Raw genomic sequence first — 27793 nt, forward strand, 5'->3', positions numbered from 1 at the left:
GAATGTGGCCCCTATATCTTTTCCGAAGTCGCGAACCCATGGCACAATCCATTCCAAATGGAATCGGCAAGTGGACTAGTCCGGAAGACTTTCTTGCCTGCACAGTCATGCAACTGCACTGCTAGACAGAATTCCTACAGGCGCGCGCACGATACACACTGCACACTTCTAACCCGGAGTGATATTTAAACACCGGCAGTGTGGAGGCCAAAATCTGGTGACGAGTATGAGCAGCAGTGACCTTCACGCTCCAGCCACTAGCCACTACTCCCACGGGGAGAACTTCCGGTGTCCAATAAACAGGTGGTTTCACTCTATTTATTTACGCAATGTACAGTTTTCTCTGTGTTTAAGTACATACTTGCACCTTACCATGGAGGCGTGTGGAGAAACAGAGGTACTTCGGCACTAAATGGTGGTGAGTGATCAGCTTCCAGTGGGTGCGCCTCAGCCGGTATGGGCGCTATTCTCGTGTCCCTTCTGGGAATATAATCCAAATTCCTCACTCCTGCCATACCGACTGAGCCACGGCGCTGTTAAACTGTATGAACAGTGAATTGAAAAAATGCAGAAGGCAGTGTTCGTGGTCTGTTTCTCGATACATCGAAATCCGAACTGCGGGACTGCGGGAAACTGAGCTCGCTTTGCTGCAATTCGTGCCGTTCACACGCTGCTACTTCAAGCCGAAATCTACTCACAAATCTGTCAGTTTCACTTCGTTAATCTTGCTTCGGAAATTCGTACTGCTTGCGTGTAGGGATCAAGATAGGGGGTCGCTGTTAACATATGAGGCACTGTCTGCTGCGATTGTGACCTTTACAGCATGCCAGAAGTTCACCGACATTTCGGAAAAACGTATGGCCCCATATTCAGGCTCAATTCTTGGCTTACTCTTCCCCACTAAAGAGGTACGTTCAGCCGAAACGCTGTTACTTCTAACGGGCTACACGATGTTACATCCCACAAGACAGCGATGTACAACTATAAATCCAGCTGTAATATCATGTTCCATTAAGATCTGTACAATCAATCAATCAATCAATATATAAAGAAGGCATTTGCTGCATATGGCATTCGCCACTAACTCGCTCCATACAGCCGAACCCTCCTCGAGAAGCCTATAGTTTCGTAGCAGTTTATGCAACCCGAAGGTTCATTACCGCGTCCACAACAGTCCACCACTCGTCCTCATCCTAATCCAGATGAATCGAGTTCAACCTTCCCACCTGTCTCTTTGAGATCCGTTTTAGCCTGCTTTCCTTCCTTACTTACTTACTTATGGAGCTGAGCCCTTCTTGAGGAGAAGCGAAATCTGCAGCTACTCAAGAATTTCCCAGCATTTTATGCAACTCGAAGGTTCATTACCATGTTCACAAGAGCCCTACACTGGTCCCTATCCTGAGCCAGATCAATCCAATCCATACCATCCTATTTCTCTAAGATCCATTTTATTATTGTCCACCCACCTACGCCTTGGTCTTCCCAGTGGTCTCTTTCTTTCTGGCTTTCCCACCAATACTCTATATGCATTCTTTTTCTCGCCCATTCGTGCTACATGCCCTGTCCACCTCATCCTCCTTGGCTTGATCATTCTAATTATACTTGGAGAAGAGTACAAGTTATGAAACTTTCCTTACTTTGAAAAAATAAATGGATATCATCTTGCTGCGTGTACCCGCCTAATGTTTTAGTTTTCTTTGCGGTCCGTGTCGTATCAAAGGAAAATAGGCGATTAATTCTTCCCAGAACTTCTTGTAATATTATCCTCCAATCTATGTCCAGGTTTTCCTAGCGGTTCGATCTTCCAAGTTTCCCCTATTAAAACTTCTCTTTTCCCATGCTTCCTACATGCCCTACCCATCTCAACCCTTTTGATGTTATCATTCTGATGATGGGCATTCGCTACTTCATTTATTAAACATTCAATGTTGTATGCTGGAACTCGGAAAGATGGAAGCTACGAGGTTTGCGGGCAGGCCACGACAGACAAGATGCAATACTCTCTCTCTGAAGAGTGGGAAGTCACCACTGGAATGCGCCCGTGTCAAGTTGGGGGCCTTGACAACTGTTCGCACGCTAACCAACAGAAGTGTGAGCGTGCTGTAGGAAACGGTACTTGCCTTGCGTGGAACAGCTATCACTGAAGAGTACGATATTCTGGGATGTGAAGCCGTGTAGTCTGGTACATGTTCACCTAAGTTTTGGAGGAACGTACTACTTCCATCTTAAGGGATAACGAATACGCCGAGCAAAAATAAACCAGCAAGCGACACAGTCACTCTGAAGACTGGAGTAAAAGGTCTGTGAACTTCAACCAGATTACACGGAGTCACATATACATAGATCGTAGTGCTTCTCTTCACACACACTTATTTACAAAGCACTAAAATTAATGTCCATGTATAACTGACCATGGGCCGAAGTGTCTTTGGGAAGCTGACAGCAGCTCAAAACAATTCCCAGCCCCTTATGGAACCAGTTCTCCGAGAACTGGGGTCCACTCAGCCTCGTGAGGACTGAGGAGCTACTTGAATGGAGAAATAGCGGCTCCAGTGTAGAAAACCGAGATTAACGGCCGTGGGGATTCGTTGCGCTGACCACGCGACACCCTCTATCCGCTAAAGTTGGCACTAACTTCGCCGACAAGCGGTGGCCGGTATAGTTCGCCTGCGGACTAAAGCCATGGAACCAAAATGTCCAATACCGTGTCACAAGAGCCCGCCATTTGATCCTGTTTTGGGCCGGATAGATACAGTCCACACTTTCTACTAGATCTATTTTAATGTTATCCTCCCATCTAAGGCCAAGTCTCCCAAGTGAGTTCTTTATCTCTGGTTTTCCAATTTAAATATTGCACGTACTTCTCATCTTCATACAGACTTACTCTTGTTGCAAAGATAACAGAAATACGTGTAACAGAGTACAAGCCGTCATACGCTGTCTCCTTGTGCGGTTCTTACTCACGGAGCTGAGCCCTTAATAGAAATACGTGTAACAGACTACAAGCCGTCATACGCTGTCTCCTTGTGCGGTTCTTACTCACGGAGCTGAGCCCTTAATAGAAATACGTGTAACAGACTACAAGCCGTCATACGCTGTCTCCTTGTGCGGTTCTTACTCACGGAGCTGAGCCCTTAATAGAAATACGTGTAACAGACTACAAGCCGTCATACGCTGTCTCCTTGTGCGGTTCTTACTCACGGAACTGAGCCCTTAATAGAAATACGTGTAACAGACTACAAGCCGTCATACGCTGTCTCCTTGTGCGGTTCTTACTCACGGAGCTGAGCCCTTAATAGAAATACGTGTAACAGACTACAAGCCGTCATACGCTGTCTCCTTGTGCGGTTCTTACTCACGGAGCTGAGCCCTTAATAGAAATACGTGTAACAGACTACAAGCCGTCATACGCTGTCTCCTTGTGCGGTTCTTACTCACGGAGCTGAGCCCTTAATAGAAATACGTGTAACAGACTACAAGCCGTCATACGCTGTCTCCTTGTGCGGTTCTTACTCACGGAGCTGAGCCCTTAATAGAAATACGTGTAACAGACTACAAGCCGTCATACGCTGTCTCCTTGTGCGGTTCTTACTCACGGAGCTGAGCCCTTAATAGAAATACGTGTAACAGACTACAAGCCGTCATACGCTGTCTCCTTGTGCGGTTCTTACTCACGGAGCTGAGCCCTTAATAGAAATACGTGTAACAGACTACAAGCCGTCATACGCTGTCTCCTTGTGCGGTTCTTACTCACGGAGCTGAGCCCTTAATAGAAATACGTGTAACAGACTACAAGCCGTCATACGCTGTCTCCTTGTGCGGTTCTTACTCACGGAGCTGAGCCCTTAATAGAAATACGTGTAACAGACTACAAGCCGTCATACGCTGTCTCCTTGTGCGGTTCTTACTCACGGAGCTGAGCCCTTAATAGAAATACGTGTAACAGACTACAAGCCGTCATACGCTGTCTCCTTGTGCGGTTCTTACTCACGGAGCTGAGCCCTTAATAGAAATACGTGTAACAGACTACAAGCCGTCATACGCTGTCTCCTTGTGCGGTTCTTACTCACGGAGCTGAGCCCTTAATAGAAATACGTGTAACAGACTACAAGCCGTCATACGCTGTCTCCTTGTGCGGTTCTTTCTCACGGAGCTGAGCCCTTAATAGAAATACGTGTAACAGACTACAAGCCGTCATACGCTGTCTCCTTGTGCGGTTCTTTCTCACGGAGCTGAGCCCTTAATAGAAATACGTGTAACAGACTACAAGCCGTCATACGCTGTCTCCTTGTGCGGTTCTTTCTCATGGAACTGAGCCCTTAATAGAAATACGTGTAACCGACTACAAGCCGTCATACGCTGTCTCCTTGTAAGGTTCTTTCTCATGGAGCTGAGCCCTTCTGGAGGAGCCGCCAATTCTGCAGCTACTCAAGAATTTCCCAGCATTTCATGGAACCCGAAGGTTCATTACCGTGTTCACAAGAGTCCTCCTGCGGTCCCTATCCTGAGCCAGATCAATCCAATCCATACCATCCTATCTCTCCGAGATCAATTTTAACATTGTCCACACACCTACCCCTCGGTCCTTGTACGATATTTATTTAAATAGGCACCATAACGGAAAATGCTCTCAGACCTTAATAAGAATTACATTACAATACTTTTTGGCGTTGGACCATTCTTTGAAAAAATATATTCCGCGTTAGGTCCGTGTGACATTGAATTAATACGAGCTATCATTAAATTCATCCAACAACTGGAAGTCGGGATACCCCCTAAAACGTTCAGTCTCGGATATTTGCTATACGGACGGCCGGACACGACTTCAGCCTTCTGATTGAATTTCCTCTGCGGAAAGACCGCCTAAAACGCGACTTCTTCGAGCAACTAATACAGTAACTGTTGGAGCAGTTTCACATCTGCACTTATAGAAGACGGGGGGGGGGGGCTCCTCCTGCTGGCAAGGCAAACGTCTTTCAAAAGCAAACATGCCACCGCTGAACCCTCATTTTTCTTAACAAGGAATTATATTTACTCTCGCAACGGCTCGCCTCAATACTGTCGCATTCTTGCCTCGGAGCCTCAAAGCCGTTCTACCTGCAAAGGGGCACCCCAACCCCGGCCTTGACCTTCGCATGCTGGGACTCGGGCCAACAGCCATTCTGCTGACGGCACAAGGAAAATGTTCACAGTCATTCGCGTGTATTATGGACGTTAAGTTGTCACTGAGCTCAATAAATTAAGCATCACGCTATAAGACGTATGAGAGAGAGGGTGCAAAGCACCACAAGTTCTTGACCTCCCTTAGTGGGGTGCGACTCAGTCCTACTGTACCCGCCCCAGATCATAGATGGTGGTGATTGTGGAGCAATTTGGCAGGGGAATCGAAGTATTCGGAGAAAACCCTGCCCCACTGCCACAACGCCCACCACAAATCCCACATGATCTGACCCGGGCTCGAACCCGGACGCCGCGGTGGGAAGCCCCTATACTAACTCGGTGAATCTAAGAAACAAGCTCCAAGTGTCGTGTTCCATTACTCACAAGGGTTGATCTACGGTCTTCAAACCAGAGACTACAGTTCTGCAAAAAAAAGCCTATACCCCACAGCCTTGTCAATATCGGCCTATCTGAGTGCCGTGTCGGTTTAAGCGAAATTTCTTCCGAACGGATCTAGGCAGCACCCGCACTTAATAAAATAGCAACCGAATTAATTTTCGATCCACATTCAAATTTCTGTCACTGATACGCATTCATTACTATTTAGCGAGTCTTTCAAATGTCCTAGAATCAAACAGAGGTTCGAACTCCTGCTTCGTATTCTGGAGGTCTGGAGTTCGAACCTCAGACCGAAAACTAATATTTCAAGTTTTTATTTTATGTTGTTCCTCCATGAAAATTTTGGGCCAGTGCGTTAGAAATACTCGATGTCCGCACTGTTCATATCCTTACCAATACATTGTTTTCACATGGGCCCACCGTTCAATGCTTCACAGTTGAACTACACGAGGCTTTGAACGTGAATTTTACGCTATTTTAAAACAGTCAAATGAAAAATATTTACATCCTTAACAGACTCTTCTCTTTCAACTGCCTCTCCCTTTATATCTAAAGAGGGCAAGCGGTAGCGTAATTAGTTGAGGCAATATGGTACAAGTCGGAAGGTCGGGGATTCTAGTCCCAATGAGGTGGCTATTTTAAATTTACCTAATCCTTCCAGCCGCACTATGGCCCTGGAGTCGACTCAACCTCTAACAGAAATGAGTACCAGGAATATTCTTGAGGGTAAAGGGCGGTCGGCACGTAAGGCTGACCTATTAGCCAATTGTCTAGAAAATTTGGGAACCTCAACATCTCGCAACCCTATGGGCCTCACGGCCTGTTACAGGGATACCTCCGCTCCGCTCCGCTCCACTCCACACTCCATTACAATCTCCACTCTACTATCCACTCTCTACTCTCCACTCCACTCTCCACTCCACTTTATATCTAGAACCTATCGCTCTTTTCCTTTTCTCAAATACTATGAAAAAGTTTTCAATATTCCTCACCGATTCGTTGTTCCTGTTATCTGAAGTCGTTAACGTTAAGTACTGTCACACAGCTGTGAGTGACTATAGACGGTGTTTGTATTGCCAATGGACTTAGTGACCACCGCTGATCCCCACGATTCGAAAATGACCACAGCACCCACTAAGCCTTTTGCAGTCTGCTGTCTTTTCACCAGCCGTTTCCTGGGAACGGCTTTAACAGTGCAGAGCTTCACGCGCTCAACTCCTCTTTTCACAGACTCCTGTACAGAACTCTCAAATGAACTGTATCCTTTTTTTTTACAACTCGGCATGGACCACATACAAACACGCCCATTTATACTGTTGTAGTTTAACTGTTGCCTAGCAACGGGAACGTATTTACCGAGCCGCTGCCAAGAAATGGTCGCTGTTTAAAAAGTCACCGCTTAGCAACGGGTCTATACGCCACAATATCTTATTAACATTTCCCCAGTCACTCTTCACTTAAGTTTCGCAACATTTTTATATGATATATATGCTGGATTCTCTTCCTTGTCACACATCGGGCCATTTCGTCTGTGTGCGTGTGTGTGGGGGGGTGATTTTACCTTTTAAACATTTCGATCTCATAACCCCAGCTACACCAAGTATACCTCCCCTAGTCTCCGCTACATATGGCCAAACTTTAAAGTTTCATTAATCTACACTTCACGAGGCCTGCCTTCCAGACGGCGGATCCGCCACTGATGCAAACGCTTAGTGCCTTGAGTCACGTAGCACTGATGGGCAAAACATTCAAGGTAACTTGCATTACCTGGGGGCCCCTCTATCGCCTAAACGACCGTGCACTAGACCGGGCTGACTCAGGCTGGAGATCTGTCGCACTATCGCACGATGGAATTCCCAGCACTGAGTAACTGTTCGTCTCTTAAGACACAAAATACACGACAGATCTAGCTCGTGGGATTTTGTGTGATCTGCAGCGTCAGTAATGAGTAACGGCTAATGTTCCATATACTGTCACATACTGGCCAACAGATCCCAACAAAACCCCTGACCTCTTGGGCTTCTTCGTTACTAATAGAATTCCTTCAGAATACATGGATGTGGTACCCAGTTTCGATCTCTCTTCAGATCACACACCAATTGTAGCCACTGTCAGTGGTCATGCTATTCACAAAACGCCAAGAAGTAAACTGCACAATAAAAACACAAATTTGGAAGAATACAGGATGAAGCTACAAGCAGATATAAATCTAAATGTGAGGCTCAAGAGCCCAATGCAAACCGACAGCGCACTAACCTCTCTAATCAACACTATAAAACAGGCAACCCAAGATGCTACACCTAAAATCCCCTTCCAAAATAACACAAGGAATGTTCCAATTGAAATTAAAAAACTCATAGCTGAGGAAGCAAGAGCCAGGTGGCATAGAAGTCAAGCACCAATAGATAAAACAACATATAGCCATATAAGTAATAGGATGAAGTGTAAAATTAAAGAGGCAAGAGAAATACCCTCCTCTAACTATATAACCAGCCTCAACAGATATGACAATACCGTCTGGAAACCCATCAAACACTTAAAAAAAAACCAAGACACAGATACATCCCATAAGAAATGAAATGGCGCCGCAAACATTGTGGGCAAGACGTGATGAAGAAAAAGCAGCTATGTTCGCTGAATATCTGGCTACAGTTTTTACACCATATGATGACGAGGCTGATAAAGAAATAGAAAGACAAATATCTTAAAATATCAGCATTACACCAGAAATAAAATTTTTACAGTTAAAGAAGTGCAAAACGAAATAGCACTCCTAAATTTAAGAAACACACCTGGCATTGATCAAGTAACTCCAATAATATTAAAAGAAATGTCAAGAAAAGGGTTAGTACTTCTCACATATATATTTAATGCTATCCTCAAACATAAATACTGGCCAAATCAGCTAAAAACAGCAGAAATAATCCTGATCCTCAAACCAGGCAAAAATCCTAATAGTGTGTCATCCTATCATCCTATAAGTTTATTATCCATCATATCTAAGCTCCTCGAAAGACTTCTCTTAAAAAGAATAGGGTCTGACCCAAATATAGAAGAATGGATACCATCACATCAATCTGGTTTTAGAGAAAACCACTCCGCTGTACAGCAGATACATAGAATAACACACAAAATACACCAAGCAATAGAAAATAAACAATATTTCACATCGGTCTTCCTAGATGCAAGTCAAGCTTTTGATAAGGTATGGTATCTAGGACTACTGTACAAAATCAAAAAATATCTGCCCATCACTTATTTCCACTTACTAAAATCCTATATAAGTGGCAGAGAGTTCAGAACGAGAATCAATGATAGCACATCTAACAATTTTGCAATAAAATCAGGTGTACCACAAGGCAGTGTCTTAGGCCCACTACTTTATTTACTGTATACAGCAGACCTACCAGTCAATGCCAACACAACAAGGGGCACATTTGCCAACACAGATACAGCAAGAGCTACCTTCACTTTGCAAAATCATCTAAACCAAATACAAGAGTGGACACGGAAAATAAAAATCAACGAAACCAAGTCAGTGCAAGTAAACTTCAGTCTAAGAAGAGAACAATGTCCTGCAGTTTTCTTTAATAACATACAAATATCTGAATCACCCAGCACAAAATACTTAGGTATTCATCTAGACAACCTCTAACCTGGAAGGAACACATTACAAAAAAGGCAAACAGATTGATTTAAAAATAAAGGATATGCATTGGTTACTTGGAAGAAAGTCCAAACTCTCATTAGACAACAAGGTTTTGCTTTACAAAACAATAATAAAACCAATTTGGGCATATGGCGTGGAAATATGGGGACGTGCTAGCAAAACCAATATTTCCATAATCCAGAGATGTCAGTCAAAGATACTACGTATGATTACAAACGCCCCATGGTATGTTTCCAATATAACATTCCATGAAGACCTGAAAGTGCCGCTAGTGAAGGAAGTCATAAAAGGGAAAAGCACAAGATACCTCAACAAAACAGAAGGACATGAGAACATACTAATGCAACCGTTACTGGAACCGCACAATGGACGAAGATTGAAAAGGAATTGGCCAGCCGACCTGAGAGAGGGGTAACTAGGACTTATCTCTGGATGAGTCCTCTCCACGTTACGAAGAATACTACAGCAAATTAGCTTATAGAATCAAACGTAATTCTGATTGCTAACATTATGTAATATATATATACTGTCAACAACGGGGACCGAGGGGCAGTTACCCAGTCTCTCTGTCAATTTAAATATATATTTTTGAACACTATGAGCCCAATTCTTGGGACTAATATTAAACGGCCTATGCCGATGATGTGAATCTACTGGGTGATAATGTAGATACCATAAAGAAAAACCACAAACTTTAACTGACGCAAGTAAGGGGGTTGGTCTAGAAGTAAACATTGAGAAAACTAAGTATATGTTGCTGTCTCGTCACCAAAATGCAGGGCAAAATCGTGACTTAAAGATAGGAAACAGATGTTTTGAAAATGTGGCACAGTTCAGATATTTGGGAACAACGATAACAGATCGAAACCTGATTCAGGAGGAAATTAAGAGGAGACTGAACTCGGGTAATGCTTGCTACCATTCGGTCCAGAACCTTTTGTCTTCTCGCCTGTTGTCCAAAAACATAAGAATTAGAACATACAAAACTATAATTTTGCCTGTGGTTGTCTGGGTGTGAAACTTGGTCTCTGACATTAAAGAAGGAACACAGACTGAGGGTGTTGAGGAGATTATTTGAACCAAAGAGAGATGAAGTGACAAGAGGTTGGAGAAAACTGCATAATGAAGAGCTTCACAACTTGTACTCTTCTCCAAGTATAATCAGAAGTCAAGGTGGATGAGATGGACAGGGCAAGCAGCACGAATGAGGGAGAAGAGGAATGCATATAGAATATTGGAGGGAAAGCCAGAAGGAAAGAGCAACTAGGAAGACCAAGGCGTAGGTGGGTGGATAATATTAAAATTTATCGTAAAGAGGATGGGGTGGTATGGACTGGATCGATCTGGCTCAGGATAGGGACCAGCGGAGGGCTCTTGTGAACATGGTAATGAACCTTCGAGTTATATGTGCTGGGAAGTTCTTGAGTAGCTGCAGAATTGGCGGCGTCTCAAGGAGGGCTCAGCTCCACGAAGTTAGTTGTAATCCCAATTTTTGTGTTTTTTTCGACTCACAGACATGATCGCTGCGTAGCAACGTTTGTGGCAGGCATCCGGGATATAATGCCACCCCCCAGTACTTTGGGGGTAGAATCCTTGCTTTAAATAACATACGTCAGGATTCAACAGTAACATCATTTCCGGATTTAAAAGGTGAAAAGACACTTCAAATCTCAGAACGTATGTATAATATTCTTTAAAGGTCATTATTACTGTATACATACAACTGAAAATTAACAGCCACTACCTCAACTGGTACTAAAAATCGAATTGCGTCCATTTCCACTAGGGTTTAAGGAATCTGTAAGTCAAACTAGTTCATTTTCAGTTAGTCGTGACACCGACAAAAAAAAAACACCTAAACTACAAGAAACCTGTCTACTTGCACAATCGCAAGTTGTAATCGCGTTAATGTACTAAGTCTGGCGAAAACTTTAATTCCACTTAAACGGAAACCTGCTTTATGGGGAAAATATGTCAATCAGAGAATGAAGACTAGAAAGTAATGTCAAGGTTACCTCTAATAAAAGGAAATTGTTTAATGTGGACATTTACATGCAAAACAGAATTAAAGGAAAAATTAGGGACAAAGTTGTACGGCGGTGAATATTAAAATCAAGTTACTTTGGTAAGTACAAACGTTTCAGACGAACCTGCTACCTCCATTTTCAGGGTATATACTCCGAAACCCCCTCGTTGGTGTCTCCACCTTATCGTGGTGAGGGGGTTTGAGTATGCCAAGGACCCTGAGAGCTATACCAGCGGTAGCGTAGCTACTGGCAGGGCCTCCCTTGCTGGACAGGTCAAAGGGTAGGCATCAGACGAAGAGAGACACCAAAAACCAAAAACTGATGCCGGAAGCAGCGTCATCAGCAGCGACTTGAAGCACAGAACAAATGATGCTCGAGATGGTTCAAGTTCGTATAGCAACAGGCGTGACCAGAGTGGTTTGAACGGCTGTTGTACTGCGATGTGGAAAGCAAATGGAAAAACTACCACATTATCACTTTTCCTGGATAGTCTCTTTCCAAAAACAGAAGATCACATTAAGTGGAGGAACTGTTTTGGAAGAGACTGTGGACCTGTCATCTGACAGTTACTGATCAATCAATCAATACTCCGAAAGTGCGTCATCTCAACGAAAAAAGAACCTGCTTCAAGACTACTCCATATAAAACCTTTTCTTTTCTTTCACCGTTTTCTTTGGAACACAGCAAGTCTCTTTACAAAAATGGGAAACAGTTTTAAGACCAGCTGTCGATAAAACTGTGTGCCAAATGAACTCCTGGTACAAGTAAAAACAGAAAGAAAATGAAATGAACTTGCACTGGGCACGACAGCGACTTGTACACATGTAGCAGGAGTTTCTGCTTTATAATATCTATACAAAAAAGACGGGGCACGCTGTGTGCAACATTTGTCAGGCCTGCCTAAATTCCCCTGGAATTTGTGTGTGAGTTTCACTGCTACACACCCCTACTTGCATGTCTACTGCCTCTATCTATACACGCTAACTCAAGACTAGTTAAAAACTCGGCCAAGAGATAGCGAAATCTGGCAGGGAGATATTGCCGTCTTCATAGCGCGCATATTCAGTGCGCACCAATGGCAGTAACGGACACGAGATCAGTGTTGGGGTCTTCTCAACAAACCCGCAGGAAGAGAACGTAACTATAGGATGAAGAAAGCTGTCTTCTGGGATGTGGCGCCGTGTAGATATTGTGTTAACCGACGTTTCGGAGGAACGTATCGCCTCCATCTTCAGGGTAGAAGAAAAAAGGAGAAAGCAAAGAACAAGCGTAAGCAGGTGCAAATTTTGGTCTATTTGCACCTGCTCACGCTGGTTCTTTGCTTGAGGATTTTATTTTTTCTTCTCCCCTGAAGATGGAGGCGATACGTTCCTCCGAAACGTCGATTAACACAATATCTACACGGCGCCACATCCCAGAAGACAGCTTTCTTCATAGTCAGCGCCGTGAAAATCTGAGATCTTACATAACTATAGGATCTTCCACTGAATTTTCAACGGATATTTCACTAGTATCCAGTATAATCTCTTGATGTAATTATCTTCCGCCAGGGTACAAAATTCTCTGGCTACGATCCTGAACTGTAGCTATAATATTTCATTGTATCTACACACCTCCTTGAAGCACATTCACCACCTGAATACTTGGCGAAGGATGACATAACAGTATACACATGGGCTGGAAACTGGGCTACATGTCACGAGGCTGAACGCTGTCTTCCCGTTAGCAGATGTCCTGGAGACCTGGCACACGTTAACTCTGAATACTTTTCACCTTTACCCGACTATTTCTGTCGAGGCCGTACTGTACGTCACGAATGGAACTCGGTTCATCCTAAGGTACCGAAACCTGAGAGGAGATACGGGCATTCTGACACCAAGGGCGGATACTGCAGTTCAAGGCACTGTGGACTTGTCCACATGTGGACGCTACAGCAGTTTCTTTCCGTCGGAAACTTGCGCGCTACACTGAAATAAAAGCAGCGGCATTTCGACGACCTCAACCGGTTTTCATCAAATCCTCAAACCTGCATTATGACTGGCACTGGGCGTCCGATAGTGGATTAACAAACATGTACTTACTGTTGGGCAAAAATTCATCGAAAGTGTGATCTGAATTTCAATGCATCCAGTAAGTAGCAGAAAGGATCTCGTTTCGTGGTAATTCCTAACGCCTCATTAGCATGATCAAGTCTGGGTATGTAGCACGCGTGGGTGATGAATGTATATAAAGGTTTCGTACGAACACATGAAGGAAGAGGGCCACTTGAGGTTGGATTTATATGGCTTAGCTTAGGGGTTAGTGAAGGGCTCTTGTGAACATTGTAATGAATCTTCGTGATCCATAAAATTCCGAAATGTCTTGGATTGCTGAGGTGTAAGTGGGTGGACAATATTAAAATGGATCTTAGATGATGAAATGGTGTGGCCATGGTGTGATCTGGCCTTAGGATAGGGACCAGTGGGGGGGGGGGGCTCTTGTGAACACGGTAATGACTTTCGGGTTCCATAAAATGCTGGGAAATTGAGTAGCTGCAGAATTGGCGGCTCCTCAAGAAGGGCTCAGCTCCATAAGTACGCTGAGGAATGGCCGCGACACAGCTCAAGCGGTTAGTCGCTAGCTTCCCATTGCGACGGCCCAGGTTCGATCCCGGGTAGGTCAAGTGGGATGTGTGGTGGACAAAGTGGCGCTGGGGAAGGTTTTCTCCGAGTACTTCGGTTTCCCCTTCCAATCTTCATTCCACCAATTGCTCCACAATCACCCTCACCTATCATCTGTGGCTGGTACAATAGGCCAGAAGTGGTCGCAGTACAAGGGACTTAGACCCACCCCACTAGCAATAAAAAAAGTAGAAGCTGAGGAACCGTTGGCTTCTCAAGCACTCTGGAGGCAATATGTTGAGACGTACTTCCGAACATGCTGCTTACTGGTTGCTCTGCTAACATGGAACTGCGAGTACATTTATTTAAATGATAAGGACTACACAAATAAATAATACAAAAACGTTCGAGTATGGGAGTTCCTTCTTCATCCCAACTACATACTGGCAGCGACTCCGGCACCCAGTGGGTAGCTTCAGTTTCCAGACGCCTCAAACTTAAACGGGCGCAGAACACCAATCGTCCCATCTTCAATCGATGACAACTCTGACAGGAAAGAGAGGGCATGGAACAGTGATGATTAGCAGAACTCTCAGTTTTCACTCCACTGGCGCCAGCTATATGCATATTTTTAACGCTCTACTGTCATACAGCATTCCGGAACCCTACACAAGGCGTCACTAGTGCCTCTCTGACCTTGCGGAGTACGTATGTCTGCCACATGTTACTGCTCATGTAGACACTTCTAATGCTCGGCACTCTGGTGGTGTGGTGAACCTACATCTTCCGTTACAAGAGGACAGACTACAAATACTTATTTTTAAACTATTAAAACGCAATTGAAACCTTTTCATTCAATTTTGAAATATGCCCTAATGATCAGAACGTATTAGACACGCTGTCAAACAAAAACACAAAATTCAAAACAAAGTTTTCCACGGCTGCCATTAGTCCAATCACACATGTGTACGAGTCTTCTTCTGAGCACGGGCGTAGACGGGAAGGCCGGAAGCTCCTCCTGTCGTGTCAGACTGGCACGTAACACTACTTTGCTTCTTGGCTGCGCTCTCTAGAAAACTCTCGACCGATTCCTTTGCAGTTCCAGTTGCATAGTTACCTCACTGAAGGCCAAACAACTTCTGCGCTTGATTTGTTATCTTTCCCGGTCATAAAATGTGATTTCGATTATGGAAAGTACCCGTTGAAATCAACGGAACATAAAAATATTAACACTGGCCTCCTATCAGTAGCATGTAGTTCCAGGGAAAACGAATCGAAATGAAATCGTTCGGTTCGAAGGTTAGAGTACAGAGGTCTGCTAGTTGCATGTTTCTGCAACATCGAGAACAAATATGTGCTGCCTCATTGGTTAAATTACCTCTAAGACTCGGTACATATAACAGATTCACAAATATCGCAGTGGTATTTCAAGTAAAGTAAGCATACCCCAACATATGACGTCATGAGCTGTTACTAGAACTCTTGACATAAACACAACACATTTATGGATGGCGTTCCCACAGTGTATGTACCTTATAACTTGCGAACTTCACGTGGGTGCTGTAATTACTATTAAACATAATAATAGTGTCTATAGGCGGAGTTTTCAATTGAAGACTGGGTTTATTGGGGTATTTGATACAGCTAGTGGCTACACTTTACACTTCACAAGTATCCACAGTCACTTCACGACTGGTGCTTTACCGTCAAACAGTTCGTCTTAGCACCAATCCCTTGAGACCCACGACCAGAGATTTGTTTCTGCAACTGAACCCTTGCAGTCACAGTCCTCATGCAACATACTCTCTGACGAAAGGATGGGTTTCTCTCTTATAAACAAGCTTCGCCTTTGTCACGTCCAAGTCAAGTTACTTTAAGACTGACAGTTTACCGGCAATCAGTGTCTTGGCGTCAGGCCCCTTGAGACCCATGACCAGAGATTTTTCACCCCCCAACTGAACCCTTGCGGTAATAGTCCTTACGTAACACGCTCTCTGATGAGAATATTGGTTTGTCTGTTATGAATATGCTTGGTCTTTCGTCAAGCATACATTTCGCACATATAGAATGTTAATGAAAAAGTCTTCCTTGTGCACTAGACACAAGTCCTCTGTCAGTACAGGCTTTGCAGAGCAGATCATGCCGAAGTTATATATCTTATGCTACAACGGCAGCCTAGTCACTTGAACGGTCGTAAGCCTGACCAACATGACAGCATTCAGAGGAGATCTATATTCTGGGACATAACGCTGTGTAGTCAGGTTACAGTTAACCCTGAAAATGGAGACGGAATTTTCGTCCAGAATATCGACTGACTCTCACCGGACTACACGGCTATGCCAGAAGATTTAAATCTTCATAACGACCGCTGTGATAACCTCAGATTCTACATGACAATGTTTAGGTTTCAGTTCAGAGCACTTGGACAAGATGTTACTGAACTGGTCAATGTGGAAATTTTCTCGGTTCCTGTTTAAAATAAAATCATCAAATCCCTTATAGATTTTATTTCCATTGTTGATTAATGGTAATAACACTTGGCATATGTATAAATGTTACAAGCTCTAGCAAAATTAAAACAGAACACGAAAATAAGTGTTCGCTCGCCGTGATCTCCAGTATTGGTGAACAGAATTATCAAAACGCCGCTAAACATGTTAGCACATGAATGTGTTATGTCAACGTGGCCACAAACACAGCAAAGTATACTTGCAAGGTTAAAACTACCGCGTTTATTTCGAAACTTTCGTCAAATCTGATCACCAAACTTGCTCGCTTCCGAACAAGTCGCTTTTCGTCTCCACACGTGCTGCACTCTTGGCCCTAACCTAGCCTTACGGAATTCTACATCGGCAGCTAGGTTTACTTAACTACAGATGTAGCAACTAAGCAGCTGGTGACCGCAACTTAAAGTCTAGATAAGGTCGAAGGCACACCTAGAAAACTGGCAACCGCAACGCAACCGCAACTTACGAGAATTACCAGCCTGAGTTGAACACACGTTACTGAGTAGCGGCGCAAACTGAAGAAACCGCACTGCCGTTTCCTCAATTTGCGCTGCTCAATTCAGTAACGTGTGTTCAACTCAGGCTAATAATTCTCGGAAGTTATATTTGCCGGTTTCCTTGGTGTGCCCTCGACCTAAGACATAATTTTTTGTTGTTGTGATTTATGACATTCATTTCGCAAATACGCGGCACCCTGATCAGGTTTTCAAGAGCGATAATCCATAAAGTTTTAATTATATTCGTCGGCACCTTCAGGATTTGGGTTTCATCTATTTCCAAAGTCACGCCTGTTGCTCATACCCCCATTCTCAAGTGGGCCTTTGTGGCGTGAAACAAAATCATTACATTACACTGCGCACTGCATCCACAATTCAAACTTAAATGCGCTGCACTTTAATATTATCAGCCTTACGCATTATGAACGTGCAAGAAAACAATTTGTATCGATAGAAGAATTCCATGCTTAAGCCCCATTTCCCTACAGCTGTGGGCTAGGGCCCTAAACAACTTCAAGACCATATCAAACATGGCCCAACTTGTTTATGATTTCATGAAGGCTCTAAATGGAGATATGTAGTACAACCTTGCGCTATCGTCGCAATAACAATCACAACAATATTGTTACAAACACGTGTGGCCGAGCAAGTAATGCTACCTTGTATCCTGGAAATGCCTGGTTTCAATCTCAGCCGGATTACGAACTATCCTGATGTTTTCGTGGTTGTTCTCGGGCGCTCCAGATAAATTCCGTAAATGTGCCTTAGGCTAACTTCCACATCCTTCCCAATCCACTATTCCCTACTCATCCAAGCGTTTGCATGCAAATATTCCGAGATGCTGACAGCGTTGTTAAATAAACCGTAAATAATAGCAATAAATTCAACAAAACGTTCATTTCAAGTCCCATTTGAAACATTCGATTGGGTTCCTATCAGGCGGTAGCTCCAGTTCACGTAGCCACTGAAGCATCTCAGACGGAAGAGCAGCGGGCAGTGATTGCCAGGTCTGCTGAAACAGAAACAGGCCGAACCACTCGAATCTCCCGAATTCCTCTGTTGCTAGCGTCCCAGATGTGCGCTCATCCGTGTCTACGCAGCGCTGGCTCATGCTTTCGGCAATTTCAAATTTCGCTGCGACAAGAAAAAGAAACGGACAGCGTCTACTCGTACGTATGTAAGATTTGAGGTTTTCACGGAGGTGACTTAAGAAAGCGTGAGTGCTGGTTCCTCGCTCGCGGATTTTTCTTCTTTTTTCTTCTACCCTGAAGCTGGAGGCGATACGTTCCTCCGAAACGTCGGTTAATACAACATCTACACGGCGCCATATCCCGGAGGACGGCTTTCTTCGGTGTGTACGTATCTCTATGTACCTCCGAATATGTGCATGACCATAAACCTCTCATATTGCACCTTCTGTGTAAATCAGCATACACAATATTCATTGCATTCCTGCTAACACAACACCATTTCCAGCAGGTGGAGTTGCTGTGCAGGACATGTTTCGGCATATGTGTGTGCCGTCTTCAGGTTCGATTTTTAGTTACAATTATTCTACCGTGCACTTTGCGCAAGTTTTCCATGTAAACCGACTTGATCCACCGGTATGTTATACTCGTACATTATATAATATACATATACCTTGTGTACTAGAATGGGTTGCTTTTTATCTGCTGCTTCACACTGTACTTATGTTGCCAGAGTTTCAGACAATGAACACGTCCACTTCACACGGTTCCTTGTTCTGCTGTTCTTGCTGGCCTGGCCTGAGCTCTTGCAGTAAAAGGTAAAGTTGTCCCTGTGCTCAACGAATTAAGCACTACGACATGAAGGCGTACGGGGGAGTGGATGTATAGATCCACATTTTCTTGGCACTAGATGGGCGTGTGGTCAGCTTCACGCCTCTACCGCTTTACCCTCGGAGAAAGAGCCACTGGTACCCATTCGATAGGAGGCTGGGTGGACCCCAAAATCGGTCTAGACGATTTGGAGAAGACAAAATTCTTGACCTTACCGGGACTCGAACTCCGACTTCTCGATCGTCCAGCCTGTAGCCAGTCGCTATACCGACTGCGCCACCCAGGCTCTTGAGCTCTTGCAGTGCATGACAAATTAACCTGACCTGAAGATGGCACCCGTGCGCCAAAACAAATCATGCAGGTCCGCAATTCAACCTGCTTCAAACGGTGATATGACGACAGTACTTCCTATACAAACCTGTAAAGTTCCGAGATTATTACAGCATGGAGCTATACTTCCATTCCCCCTTCCGTCTTCATGGTGGAGTGCCTAAGCACAGTCAATTTCACCTTCCTGGCAGAGGCGCGACTAGCTAGCCCAAACTCGGGTGGGGGTGGGGGGGAATACTTGTGCCAGATCTGCATTTCTGACTCCAGACATGGAGCAGGGAAGCCACAAGCTTGCAGCAATCAGTAGCGCTGTCTAGCGGAACAATGCCCAAAATAAAACTCAAGAGACTGTCGGCCAATGCTGTTTCGATGCTGACACACCTGTAGACCGCCATGACGGATTATCAAATTGGGGCCCATTTGCAAAATTTTACTTCTTACTGGTTGATTTAAACACTTTTTAAAACAGACACTTCCACAACACAACTTTAGCGGATGGAGGCTGTCGCGTGGTCAGCACTAACTTCGCCGGCAACCGGCGTTCGCTCGGTCGGTACAGTTCGCTTGCGGACTCAAGCCACGGAGTTTTGTTTTATTTCGTTTGACTTCTACGAGACATCCGCCAATCAAATGAACAAGAATAACCGAGAAAGGTCTTACGCTGAGCGAAAGACTGGAGTACGCACGCCTTCATATTACCCCATCTGTGACAAGTTTGGTGTGTAACGCATTTAAACTGAAGCTGCAAAGGGCAAAATGACAAAGAGCGTCATCACACTGAAAGACTGGTACAAATGTTTGGGCAGTATCCACACTGCAGGTTCCGGTTAACAGCACTTCCTGCTTGGCGGCTTCTGGGACGACAATTTCATTTCTTCATAAAAGCGTCTGTATTCCCTCTAAGGGCCCCCATACATACACAGTTTGGCCTCCAGTTCGGCCTGCATAGTTGAAGACTGAAAGGCAAAACTGACTGTGTGGTGCGGCCGGCCGGCCAATCGTTTGGACTGTTGGCCTGTGGAAAACCCGTCAGTCCGTCAGTTCTGCTTGCAGGACCGTAGCACGTGACGTGTGTGACTCAACATTATAGGCTGGAAGACCGTGATTGTGGCATGAAGCCTGCCGCTTTATCTGCGTGTGTATGGGGAGAAAAGGGAAGGGGTAAACTGTCACAGTTTTGCTTGTAAGGTCTATCGGAAGGCTAAACTGTGTGTGTATGGGGGGCCTAAGTGATTCTTGGAGGGCAAGAGGGTGGGATTGTTATCAACAAATGTCGCAGAACCCCGGACAGAACCTTCACGTTTATTTGCCATAGCGAATACGGCACAACTTAACGCACAGTGACCAACCAACTGCACCTGCAGTCTACGCAACACTCCAAACCATTCTTCCCTATGACGCGTCTGGACACACCGCCAATTGCAGCCACTTCTTACAACCGAAGCTGAACAAGGCAAAATAAATTTAATTTGGATGTACGGCCAACTTTATTATTTATTACTCTTTGTTGGGTGAGATGGGTCCACTTGGCACTGCGGCCACTTCTGGCCTACTGTACCAGCCACAGATGATAGGTGAGGGTGATTGTGGAGCAATTGTTGGAATGAAGATGGGCAGGGGAAGCCGAAGTACTCGGAGAAAACGTGCCCCACCGCCACTTTGTCCACCACAAATCCCACTTGACCAGACCCCAGGATCGAACCCTGGCCGCCTCGGTGGGAAGCCAGCGACTAACCGCTTCAGCTATGGCACAATAGGCAACATTTATGATATTCATAAAACGAGTTTTGTGGAGCGTCACGTGGTCATATGCATTATCTGGATATGTTCTGAACATATACAAAATTCACTGCTTAAAGAAGATGTACCAACTAATACGCAACAAATAAAAAGAACGGTATACTAATGATGCTTAGGCTAAATGTTCTGCAATCCCTAAGGGAATTTTAATTTTATATCTTCCGATACTTATATATTATAACGGTTATATAAGGACCTTTGATAACGGATAAAACACATAAGTTCTCATTTGCGCAACAGCAGGAAATGAACGATACATCTGGAATCCTGTCCAAGCCTCGCAAGATGTGTGGACGGTAAACCACTGCCTGCCGGTCACATAAGCCACACACAGGTCACAATTATATACTGGTTCCTGGCAGTATTGTCCGCGACTAATAACCTGCACACGAGTCAGCTAATCTACAAATCACTTCACACGTACACTGAACTGGTCACTTAAGGCAGAAAGTCTAGAAATTTTGCACTATATGTTTGGAATCAAAGTACTGCATAAAAAGGACAAGCCTAAATGCGGCGGCACGGACACAAATAAACTGTCGTTCAACGGTCAAACACTTGAAGTTTTGTTACGGTCATCTGCACAGAGAGAAGTGAAAAGGGTGCTTGGCCAAAAACACGTGACGTAAAACTCGAATGTGATAATGGATTACCTTCAATTCCCAATAATCAACAACCATCTATGTTATGAAAAATTAAAAAAACTACCACTCACTGCAGGTGAACTCAATCCGAAAGAAATAACACTGCATTAAGGCAGAAGTGACAATCGCAAATGAAGGTCTGAAAGAACCTATTAATTTTACATCCAAAACACAGACTTCGCTATAATGGGCATTATTCTGGCGAGATAAACTTCCATAATTCCGGCTGTCTTATCGAAGAAACTGGAACTTCTCAATCTTCCAGGAACACTTAGAAACACGACGCAGTTACCAATCTTGATACAGTAACAACGCTTACAAAGATACTGGCAACTTCTGAAATGAGGATTTCGATACGCCGGTCCCGTGACTTAGAATAGTGATGAGACCTAAATAAATACCGAACCAAGATCAACCGCCCCCCCCCCAAAAAAAATCGCGAGAAAAATACTTCATGACAGTTCTGGAAACTACACCAAATAACTATGAATAAAAAACTTCACGGTGTTAAACAGTAGCGTCCAACTCACCTAGTTCAAACCGGGCACACAATAAACTGGTCTCTGCTGCTGCTTCACTTCCTGCCACCTGCAGTGAGTACAGTGGAGTGAACGTAGCAGATAAACCCGGAGACTGCCTGCTTGCAGCACCGCGTGACGTAACTGCCGCTATCCCGGTAACATGGCGAGCCCACCAATCACGTTCCCCCAACCCAGAGAATGCATCGCGCAACAACCACACAAGCAACAATACCAACTATCCCCACCAACACTTTTACCCCTCCCCTTTCTTGACGAAATTTGTTCAGCCGGTCCCACTAGGCTACGCGTCTTACCAAACCATTTCTATTGAACTGGGAACTGATCCGTCGTTCTGCACCAAAGTTTGGGATAGGCCTACTGCCAAACATCTACATGAATTCATGAGTTCGAATGAACATCTGCCTCCCGACTATGACTGTCCTGTTGACTAGATACCATCGTATCTTGAATTAAAAACGGGGGTGTCCACACATATCTATGACATAACCACAAATACATGGCGTTATGGAAGTCGGTAATTTGAGATTCCCACAGCGGTCACTACGAAGGAGATGTAACGCCGTGTAGTCCGGTAGAAGCCACTCTGCCTCCCGCTTTTGCTGGTTACTTGCTTCGGTTACTCTTCGACCCTGAAGATGGATGCAGTACGTTCCTCCGAAACGGTGATGAACTGCTGCAGGACTACACAAAATTATACAGTACTCTTCATTATGCAAGTCAGCTCGAGACCGGCACTGAGCAGGAATGTTTTGGTTCCAGAATTGTACTGGCACTTCCACCTACTGGGCCTCCACAGCTGTTACAAACTGCTTTACAAAAATCACCAACACAATTTCGGACCTTCGAGTCTCATTTATACAACACTGATGGTCACACAGGATCATCAGCAGTGTTCTCAAAATTAGGGCCTTTTGAATTGCCTCTTTAGAACAGTTTCCAGAACTCTTGGTCCGAGGAGCAGCAATGGTCCGACTCCATCAATGCTTTCAATTATACACAAATAAACATGTGATTTGCATAGTAAAATTTTTATACCATTTTAATTTTAAAAGTAATTGGGACGTAACTGTTAACTACATTTCGCTCTCATTTCATTCAAAATTCTTAAAATATTTAGTTTAATACCCGAGTAGTTCGGCAAGGGAAGTCCCTGCAGTAACCGATCCCTGATACAAACAATTTTGGGAACTCCTAGTTCAGAGGAGCACTACGGTGATAAGATACGGAAAGGTGAGATTGGCGGGACATGTAGGACGAATGGGCAAGATGAGAATGCATAGCTTCTGACAGCTGCAAAAACCTGAAAGCAAAAGTCCACTTAGGAAACGTAGCTGCTGATGTACTATATTACAATATAACATGAGAAGGAGGACTAGATCCAACCGGTGCAATGCAAGACTCGGTGGCTCACTCTTGTGTGCAATGCAATTAATCTTCATCATAAATAAAAGCAGAGTAAAACCTGTATTACTTGAGCGACCAGCACTTCACCACCTTCTGAAGGTTTTAATACTTAGTTTTTATTTCATTGTATCATTATTTACTTTCAGTAAATTTGGCCGTTAAAATACCTTATTACTTTGCACAATTTTACAATTCTGTTTCTGAACAGGAACCACTTTCTGCCTGTACAAATTACATGCTACAAATTCATTCCCGTTCGCTCCTCAACCCACTATAAAAGCACGAAACATGCAAAGAACCCCGTTCTTTCGTTTGCATATACAAGAAATACTGGGGATCCTTGACTGGACTCGGGCAAGCAAAGGGACTCATACGAGGACCTTCTGCTAAAAGAGCGAAGGAACTGTTGAAGTTAAACAGGAACCAGCTACGATGGGTGGTAGGACTAATTACAGGACACTGTCACCTCAAAGGACGCCTCTTCAAATTGGGACTAAGTAACAGTCCTACTTGTGAGACGTGTCAAGAAGAAAACGAAACAGCCATACATATCCTGTGCGAATGTGAGGCCTTAGCTTATTTAAGATTGCGTCACTTGGGTCAATATTTTATGGAACCAAGTGACTATCTCGACGTCCCCACGTACAACATCCTGCGCTTCATTCGAAGTGAGGATTGTTGAGGGGATAATCAGAAGGGGAGGCACAACAGATCACTGAGATCGCGGTGGAAGGGCCAAGAAGGCCCACCCCTTATACATTCATTCGTTTGCATATTTATTTACTTATTTTTGCAATGAGACACATATATATGTGTGACGTTCGTTACATAACAGGCCTCACTAAAATACTCAGCAGGATTTTCACCCCCCACTCCACTCGTATGCATCGAAACTGTGTAAATTGTTATGATGGTTATGGAGACTCCCAACAGTGCCAGATTTCCATACGGGATAGCAGTTTTGTAATTGCAGCTTTCGTTTCTTCAGGCGTCAGCTCCTTACCCAACACATGTTTATTCACCTTACACACTCACTTCCGTCATTGCATCTGCGCGTGGAGACATCTGCACTTCCTTGTCCAGACTGCCGCCTCCACGGTGCTCAGCATTGCGCCTGCAAGGGGCTCCGTGGTTCCTGGCACACGATCCACTCACGTCAGATACGGGGGGAGAAACAAGGGGAATGTGAAGCTGAGCTGCATCATTTGCACCCAGCACCAACTAAAAAAAAGGTAAAGTAATCCCTGTGAACATAAAGCTAACCATGTAACAGGCCGTGGAGGCCCATAAGGTTGTGAGACGTCGAGGCCCCCACATTTTCTAGACAATCAGCTCACAGATGGCGGTGAGGTTGTGAGCCTTACGCGCCGGCCGCTCTCTACCCTCAAGAAAATTCCTTGTACTTATTTCTGTTAGAAGTTGAATTGACCACAGGGACATAGTGCGGCTGGAAGGTTTAGATCAATTGAAAAAAATCCAGTGACTTCATCGGGAATCGAACCCGTGATCTTCTAGCTTGCAGCAGTGTGCCTCAGCTAACAACGCTACCGCGTGCCCCACATGATCTCTGTACTTAATTATATAATTAAGCAATATGTCATGAAAGCGTGTGGGACAGTGAAGGTACGCATCCACCATTCTCAATCTCGGCACTAGGTGGGGTGAGCGGACAGTTTCACGCCCCTGCCGCTGTAACTCTCGGAATTCTGCCCCCGGTACCCAATGGATAGAAGGTCGAGTGGGCCCCAGAGCCGGTCTGCACACTGTGGAAACCTCTGTCGAACTTGTAGTCCGTTGCTACACCGACTGAGCTGCCTCTCACCGACCATTAATATGTAATCAAGGAGGATGAGTCGGGGCATGTTGCACGCAGAGACGAGGGATGCATATGAAATGTTAGCGAGAAAGTCTAAACGAAAAGGACCATGTGGGCGGTGTAAGGACGAAGGATAATACTAAAATGAAGTGAGTTGATGGATGTATTCACCTGGCTCAGACTGGATCAGACTGGCTCTTGTGAACAGAGTGAAGAGCCTTCTGGGTCCACGAAACCGAACTACTGGCTCCTCAAGAACGTTCGTGCCCCAATCTTACAGAATTTCGTACAACTATTAAATCCGTTATTATGGGAAACATTGCTTCAGCTAGCCCTGTAAAATTCGAAAATTTCTTAGAAGTCCTTTCATTTTTTTTTATTGGCTTAAGGGGAGGGGTGGAGTCCAACTGGGTCCACTCGGCACTGCGGCCACTGATTGGCCTATTGTACCTGTCCCGGGTGATTATGATGATGGAGAATTTGGTGGAATGAAGATTGGCAGGGGAACCGAAGTACTCGGAGAAAACCTGCCCCAGCGCCACTTTGTCCACCTCAAATCCCACTTGGCCAGACCCAGGATCGAACCCGGGCCGTCGCGGTTTAAAATACCTTGCTTTATACTTCACTTCAAGCCTGAGGTATACACCTATGTAAAAAGCCCTTGTCGAGAAACTGATGGTCGCAAATATTTTCAGAAATTTCCCAACTTCTACAAAATCCAAAGGTTCATTACCATGAAGGATGCCTTCTTCTGGGATGAGTGCGCCGTATAGATCTTGTGTGAACCGACGTTTCGGAGGAATGTATCGCCTCCATTTTCAGGGTATAAAAATCCGCGAGGAAGAAACAAGCGTGAGAAGGTTGGCTGCAGCCATTAGACACTATCGCTAGGCAGTTAATCCGATGCACGTCCTCGCGTTAATATCTATTTCAATATTATATTTCACCTATGCCCATATATTCCAAACAGCTCTTCCATCTTCTGACTACGATGTTCTGTGTCTCAACAGAGAATTATGACTAAAATGAATGATTTAAGAACACGTATTTTCTGATTTGTAAAAGTTAGTATTGTTCTAAAGACAGTCACGCACCATGCATCAGACAGGGCGGAGTTTCAGAATATTTCTCCTTGTCTCTAAACATTCGCCATATGAACGTTGCAAACCTTGGTGACATCTAGAATATCGTGTTTTTTTATTGCTAGTGGGGTGGGACTAAGTCCCTTGTACTGCGGCCACTTCTGGCCTATTGTACCAGCCCCAGATGATAGGTGAGGGTGACTGTGGAGCAATTGGTGGGATGAAGATTGGCAGTGGAAACCGAAGTACTCGGAGAAAACCTGCCCCAGCGCCACTTTGTCCACCACAAATCCCACTTGACCAGACCCGGGATCGGGAAGCCAGCGACTAACCGCTTGAGCTATGGCGCGGCCCATAGAGTATCATGTAACAATTGCTTCATGAGCCACTTCCAAACAAATGAATCTCATTTTACTTGGGCCACATGCAAGCCTAAATTCAACCGCCAGGCTGCTCTGTACTACAGTTATGGACTTACTGAACATTATCCATCGTCCTTCTTTTGTTTAATGACTCTCTCTCTCTCTCCCACATATGTGTGTGTGTGTGCGTGCGTGCGTGCGCATGTAAGGAGTGAGCCATAAAATCCTGCCCCTGCACCACGACCTTCAATGATCTATTGTGCTTCCATCTCGATTAACCCTTGATTAATCCTACACTTCGAATGAAACGTAGGACGTCATGGTAGTCACTCGGTTCCATAAACAACTGGCCCAGGTGACGATAGTTTAAATAAGCTATGGCCTCACAATCACATAAGATATATAAGACTAGCTCTATACATGGGGCCAAACTGAGTAGGCTTTCTACCTGAGGATGGAGGTACAGTCCAGTCTCCGAAACGTACTTTAAATAAAAACAGTACAGTGGATATATAAAAAGATCGATAACTGTATTAATATGCCATCGTCAAAATGTTATTCGTCTCGTAACTAACGCGAGGTTTAATGGAACACGTTCGGTAGTTACGGTGATGTACGGTGCATTTCAGTTGATATGACCTTCATTGCATGCGATATGCTTCATAACCGGTCCCTCTGTGGGGCTAACATCTGGAAAATATTTTTTTTATTATTATTTCTTGCAATTTACAATCTACTCTACAAGGGAGCAATAAGTAAATATGTTGTAAGAAATCACTTGAGCTGAGTGATCATCCAGTGATGATTCTCCTATGTGCCATTGTTGTTTTAGTCTTCGTCTGATGTTTAATGGGATGCTTACTTCAGTTACGCAACTGTTTCCGTGTCCCATTAGTCGGTTGTGGTATATGATAGAATATATTTTAATTTCTTCTGTGACGAATGGGATTTGAAGATCATTGTGTAATGTGAAGTTCGAGACATACCATGGGGCGTTGGTTATGGAGGGCAGTACATTTGATTCGAGTCTTTGAATTATTTTGGTGTTCGAAGGCTTAGCACACCCCCACACTTGAACTCCGTACGTCCAAATCGCTTTCAATATGCATTCGTAAATTAAAGTCCTGTTTTCTAGGCTGAGTTTGGATTTTCGT

The 27793-nt window shown here is 44.4% G+C and overlaps 1 protein-coding gene across 2 annotated transcripts in view; it reads right to left on the reverse strand.

Moving 5' to 3' along the window:
- The window catches only part of LOC111863183 (arginine kinase), a 189294-nt gene that overhangs the window by 47905 nt on the left and 113596 nt on the right, over positions 1–27793 (reverse strand). The window contains exon 1 of one of the 2 annotated variants that reach the window (XM_023849252.1): positions 21964–22067. The exons of the other annotated variant lie outside the window; for it this stretch is intronic. The gene's annotated coding sequence lies outside the window, so the exon portion shown is untranslated. Of the gene's footprint in view, positions 1–21963; positions 22068–27793 lie in introns of those variants that run through there. 2 annotated transcript variants of the gene reach the window in all.

This window comes from Cryptotermes secundus, unplaced genomic scaffold (genome assembly GCF_002891405.2).
Source record: "Cryptotermes secundus unplaced genomic scaffold, Csec_1.0 scaffold501, whole genome shotgun sequence".
NCBI lineage: Eukaryota > Metazoa > Arthropoda > Insecta > Blattodea > Kalotermitidae > Cryptotermes > Cryptotermes secundus.